Source organism: Jaculus jaculus, chromosome 9, assembly GCF_020740685.1.
Source record: "Jaculus jaculus isolate mJacJac1 chromosome 9, mJacJac1.mat.Y.cur, whole genome shotgun sequence".
In the NCBI taxonomy this organism is placed as follows: Eukaryota; Metazoa; Chordata; class Mammalia; order Rodentia; family Dipodidae; genus Jaculus; species Jaculus jaculus.
This window is the reverse complement of record NC_059110.1, coordinates 39,475,369-39,482,045: the sequence shown is the minus strand read 5'-3', so window position 1 is coordinate 39,482,045 and position 6,677 is coordinate 39,475,369.

The following is a 6,677-nucleotide window of genomic DNA, read 5'->3' as shown; positions in this document are numbered from 1 at the left end:
CACACACACACACACACACACACACACACACGTACGCACTGTTCGTTGTGTATGCTCTCAATTGCTTCAAGGGTTTCTTGAAAGAGCAGAAGGTACATTCAGTTTTAAGTCTCATTGTTTTGTCACCACATCTTCCTTTAGGTGGCAGCACTAACAAGGTCGGGGTCAGAGAAGGAAGACTTCAAATCCTCAATATAATTGTTTAGTACGACAGGCCAGAAGAAAGTTAAAAATTATGCTTTGCCTTTGCAGTTGACTATATGTGCTGAAAAAATTTCAAGTAGCCATGCTGGCATGCAAGTGAAAGCACCGCCCCCCCCACACACACACCCCTGCATTTAAGAAAACAGACCAAACTTGGGTAGTATGGCATCATCAGTAACTTGAGAGAGACTTAGAATATTTCATGCTCTCTGTGGTCTGTAGAGCTTGAAGTATCATTTCTCATTAATAAGCTTACAGGTCAAATTTGATCCAGAGCTTTTACTTCAGTGAACTGTAAGAATTTAGTCATGGCGGAGTAAGTAGTTAGGGTTAGAATCTCAGGTCATATGTTTAAAGGGCTCAACCATACTGTAATCATTATTATTATAGTATATTTAATATTAAATATTAGTGAATTTGTAATGAAGATAATAAGACAAAAATCTAGCCAATCAATTCCAAGTACTTAGATTTTATAATGAATTTAACAGAAACCACTCTATTCGTATTTTTTAAAGTACTAAAATGAGCATTTTGAGAATTTGTTTTTGTAAAATGAATTAATTAATAATTATAGAAATTCTAACTCTATAATCTTAATCATGAAAATAAATTAGCACTTTATAATATGTTTCTCTTACATTTCTTATTTTGAAAATCTCTTTTTGGCATGGAAGCTTCTAAACAAAATCTAGTCTTTCATCAGTCTGTATAATAAATTTACTTTGTGATAATTCTCCCAACAAATGGTAGAGGTAGGGGTTGTTGGAATATTAGTTCAACTTGACATCATTATAATGGAATATCTGGCACACACTATCGATGAAGTGAAGAAGTGTATTTTAAGCCAAGGATGGTGGCTCATGTCTATAATCCCAGCATTCAGGAGGCTGAGGTAGGAAAATCTCATGTGTTTAAGGCCAGGGTCGGGTTACAGAGTGCATTCCAAGTCAACATGGACTGCAGTGAAATCATACATTAAACACACACACACACACACACACACACACACACACACACACACAGAGAGAGAGAGAGAGAGAGAGAGAGAGAGAGAGAGAGAGAGAGAGAGAGAGAGAGAGAGAGACAGAGACAGAGAGAGACAGAGAGAGAGAGAGAGACAGACACAGAGAGAGAATGCATGCTAAATGTTCAAGTCAAAGACCAGGCAGGAGCACAGAGTGGAATCTCAAATGGGAGTGGCACATAACAGCTGGAGCACATGTTAGAATGAGCTCCAAGCAGGAAGTAGAGAAAGTTGGGGCCCACATCACTTCAGAGACATACCTTCAGTGGGTTAAGGACCTCCCACTAGATTCTACCCCTTAAACGGTCACATCACCTCTCGACGGTATTTTGGGGACCAAACCTTTACATATAGACCTACATGTTCAATATATAACATGTGATTTTGCTTTCCCTTTATTTCATACTGAGAAATTAAAGTGAACAAACATAAACAAGCAGCCCAGTGGTCTAAGACAGTTGAAAGCTGATGTTAGAGTGTGAGAGCTGGTAGTTAGAGGTGAGGTACCTTTTACATACTCTCACCTGTGACTTGCTCATGTTGTCAAACACAGCAGAGATGCTAAACCACAATGTGGATTTCACTGAGAGGACACCATCACTGTAGATGATTCTAATTCAGCACTTGTCCATTCATTATTTATGCTCATGTTCATGGGGTATAATAGTGTATGTAAGAGGGAAGGGGACATACCTATTTTCTTGTCAAATTACAAGGAAGTAAAGTCATTCTTTGTTGGGAAGAGAGCTTCTGGAACTAAAGTTAAGATCTGTCACTGCCACTACCAGTGAATGCAAAGATTTCCATGGGAAATTTCTGTGTTTACAATTTCATTATTAAATTGGTATTACTTTGTTTATATTTTGAGTAACTTTATCCTTACCTTGTAAATAGGAGTTCTATGTTACTCAGATTTACTCAAATAAAATGCCCTCCACAATTGTTCTCTACCAAGTAAAGAAATTCCTTATATTTCTATATCACCCTTTCCAGAACAATATACTATCCATAGAAGTTCTGTTGATATTCAAATAAGAATTTTTGACTGAATACACCAAAAGAAAGCATTTTTGTGGTATTTCTTCTGGAAGGCTCTCAAGAACAAGCAATGTGGTAATATTTCTCATAGAAATACTGCATTTTTCTTCCTCTTGTGGCAGAAGGAAACCATGAGAAAATTTCCTTTTCTAAAAGGCATCTCTTCTCACTGTGTGTGTTTCTGAGAGAAACCAGCAGTATCCACAGGTGGTTGGGCTTCACAAGGGGACGTTGCACTAGCCAGTGCCTTGGGATACCCTATGAATATTAATTAATCCATGCCACATCTTTATTTAGTATGTAAATTATCTATACAAGGTCTAACACTGCAATTTTGTAACCTTGGGGACAAAGCCACAGAGCTTCTATCTGTGCCACATAAAGAAGCCAGTTTAACCGTAGGCCAGTGCCATGTTAGGTTTTTGAGCCAAAGTAACGCTGTTATACACCACAACAAACTGCAAGTAATGTATTATCTTTACCTTGCACAAGGATCAAAGCTAAACACTGCATAGAGTAAGGATTCCCTGTTAGTCTACAAACTGGACCATTGAGCTTCCATAATATCATGTTCTCGTGGATTACATGATATTTTGTAAGGAAACCAGAAAGCCATTCTGACACATCTCTGACATCCTTTTGTTAGCCCTCATCACCACTACTTCCTGCTTCTTGGCCACGTGAGAACATCTCTTGTCTGTTCTCTTAGGAAGGACTATGTACCTAATAAAGTGACATGATGCGGATGGCAATTTTAATGTTTTGTGTATGTTTTCAGGCTCATGGAAACGTACATATTTAGGAATAAAATTTGATTTGCCCCATATAATTCTTTTCATAGACGATGAGTTCTTTAAAGCAGAGGACAATACTTTAAAAAATGATTTTATATATATTATAACAGGTTATTCACAGTTGTCCCCTCACTCAACTCTGGGTACCCCTGGGCCCTCAGTGGGGTTATGGTAGTCACTGTGGGGTCATGAAGGCCTCAGTTAGAGCTTATGGGAAAGTGGGGGACAATGCCTTAGGGCATTCCTACCCTCTCTATGGCTCTTACATATCTTTCTTCCCCATCTTTTGCAAAGTTCCCTGGGCCATGGCAGGCCTGCTGGCAGTCTATTTTAGTGCTGAGTGTGGAGTTCCATCAATAATGTAAGGCTCATAACAGGTAAAGAAAGCACCATGAAGATCAAAGGAACAGAATAGTGAGTGTTGGGTGATAAAAATCAAAGGTCTAAGTCCACTGATATACCTTCTGTCCTTATTACAATTATGAAATATTTCAGTGACTGAAACTATATGGAGTGAAAAAATACTGTTGTGACCATTTCACTTTTTGCAAAGATAGTATAAATCATTGCTAGGCAACTTCATTTGAAAATATGAACTATTTCAAACCCAGTTGTCAGAATGTTCTTACTAATATGAGTCAGACAGTGTGAGCTTCCCCTCCTCCCAAGGGCTGTCCTGGGCTTCCTATTGGCTTTACATTTAGAGTTGAGACAACCACCTTTGAGTGGAGTTTGGCTTGCAGACCTCTCTCTTGTCACGCTCTGTTTCACCTTCCCTTTTCTAGACCCACTTGAGCAGGCTAGGCCACTGAATATTCTCTTATCTCTTATTGCAATCCCCTCCCCTTTCTTTTTTCTACCATTTTCTCATGGCCCCCTTCTTCATTTGTATCTTTGTTGTTGTTGTTTGTTTGTTTGAAGTAAGGTCTCACTCTAGCTCAACCTGACCTGGAATTCACTATGGAAACTCAGGGTAGTCTCGAACTCATGGCGATCTTCCTACCTCTGCCTCTTAAATTCTGGTATTAAAGGCATGCACCACTGTGCCCAGCCATCCCTTCTTCATTGCGTTCAGCTCATATGCTCTCTTCTCCATGCCTCTGGTGCTCTTCTCCCTCTAATTCATCCACACACATGACACTCTCAATTCCCTGGGGATGTTTGACATTTTATAAACTACACTTACTGTTACATTTGTCATCATACTGAGTAGCTACAATGTATTTCTGTCACTTAATATAAAGGCTGTTAAAACACAAGTTTCAGGCATTCGTGTTTTCATTTTTGCTGGGGATCCCAGTGGCAGGCTAAAATCTATTGTAGTATCTTCAAAATGGTGGTCACCACAAGTGGTATTTCATGGCACATACTTTTCACTAAAATATTTATGCAATATCATATTCAAAGTTCAAGAAAGCACTACATTTCAGGTAAATCAGATATAATATAACACAAAGTAACTATTTCTTTTGCATTCTGGATTTTGTGAATTTTATGCACAGACAAAGGTGGTCTATAGATCTGATATTAAAAGATTAGGTTGGGACTGGAGAGATGGCTTAGCAGTTTGCCTGCAAAGCCTAGGACCCAGGTTCTACTCTTCAGGTCCCATGTAAGTCAGATGCATATGGTGGTGCATGCGTCTGGAGTTTGTTTGCAGTGGCTAAAGGCCCTGGCACACCTATTCTCTCTCTCCCTCTGTCGCAAATAAATAAATAAATAAATAAATAAATAAATAAATAAATATCAGGAAAAAATTAAAACATTAAGTTAGGGAGTGAATAAGAATCTATACCTCATATAGAGATTTAAACTTCCTTTTCAAGAAAGTATTATTTCCTTCTCTGTAGAGAATAGCCTAATTCATGTAAAATGTTATAAGCTTTAATTATTCCATTGAAAAATACTTTATAGGAGGAAATGGATCCAATGTTTGAATATACATTAATTTGACTACTTCATCATACCTTTTAATCTTTTCTTAAAAAGACCCAAACTAGATGCCTAGGTAAGCAATAAAACACTCCCTTAATGAACATGAACAGAGGGCCTCTGCATGGACATTTGACCTGCTCCCTGTTTCCTCAGAGTTCAGTAGTTCCGTGTTCACGCCCTCAAACTTTCTTTGGCTCATTTATTTCTTTGCTTTGGCTTTGTATTATCAAGGCAACTGTCCAGGTGAGTTTAGCCAAAATCCACTTTGGACATTTTCTGGGATTTCAAGAGCCATGTGTAAGTCTTGTAGCTTAAATCATTAACATTTAATGTTGTTAAAATTTACACCAAATTTCATTTATATGCAGATGTTTTAAAAAAAGAAACTTGGGAATTATGATGTTTAGCCATCAATTACATTATTATTGATTATTGTTGCCAAAGCTGAAATTATTTCATATTTATTATTAAATTAAATTTTAAAATACATCAGATTAATACTGCAAATACTGTGCAACATCATGTCTATGGAGAGTAAATTTTGGCAGTGCAGACTCTGCTTCAAATTAAGCAAACTGATAAAATCATCAAGTTAAGTTGATAAAGAGAAAAGTGGAGAAGCAAATCTGATATCTCTTCATGATTTCTAATCTATCAGTTGTCATATGTGTTTGTCTCCTTCAATCTTTAGAATAATTCTAAGAAGGAGGTATTACTGTAATGTTATTACTGGAAACCAAGAGGAAGTGATTTTCTAAGGTCACACTATCTGACAGATATGGAATTCAGCCGAGTATGTTTGTCTCCCTGTTCAACAGTTCTGGATATGTAGCTAATAAAAAAGAAAACAGTCTTCTTTTTCTTTCTTTCTTTCTTTTTCTTTTTTAAGTTTGAGAGAGAAAGATGGAGAGAGAGGGAATGGGCACTCCAGGGCTTCTAGCCACTGTAAAGGAACTCCAGACGCTTGTGCCCCCTTGTGCATCTAGCTAACATGGATTTTGGGGAATCAAACCTGAGTCTTTTGGTTTTGCAGGCAAATGCCTTAATTGCCCAGCCATCCATCCAGCCTGAAAACAGCCTTTTTATTTATTTTCATTTATTTTTATTATTTATTATTGTTGTTTTTTTTTGAGTTAGGATCTCACTGTGGCCCAAGCTGACCTGGGATTAACTATGTAGTCTCAGGGTGACCTCGAACTCATGGGGATCCAGCTACCTCTGCCTACCAAGTGCTGGGATTAAAGGCATGTGCCACCAAGCCTGGCAAAAACAGCCTTTATGGACACAATTTCTAAGACTTCTCCACAGGTTAGTTGCAAGCCAGTAAACATAAGCACACTGCAGCATGTAATTTTTATTTTTGTCCTGCTCCTCAGATTTTTCCAAGAGGTCAGTTTCTTGTTCACTTCACATTTTTCAAAAGAAGTTAAAATATTTTTTTCTAATACGAAAAACTCATGGGTAAATGAGAGTATTCATGTGACTGCTGAATCTATCATGGAGCTTTTTTTAAAAAAAGCCATCTTTAAATAATACGGGTCTTATTTAAAGTTGCATTTCTCAGCTACAAAGGCTATTCCATTAATGAATAACTTTGAAACCCATTATCCTATCTTTTTTTCTTCGACTATTAGTGTGATTTTATTCTTACTAACAAATAGATAATACTATAAAATTTT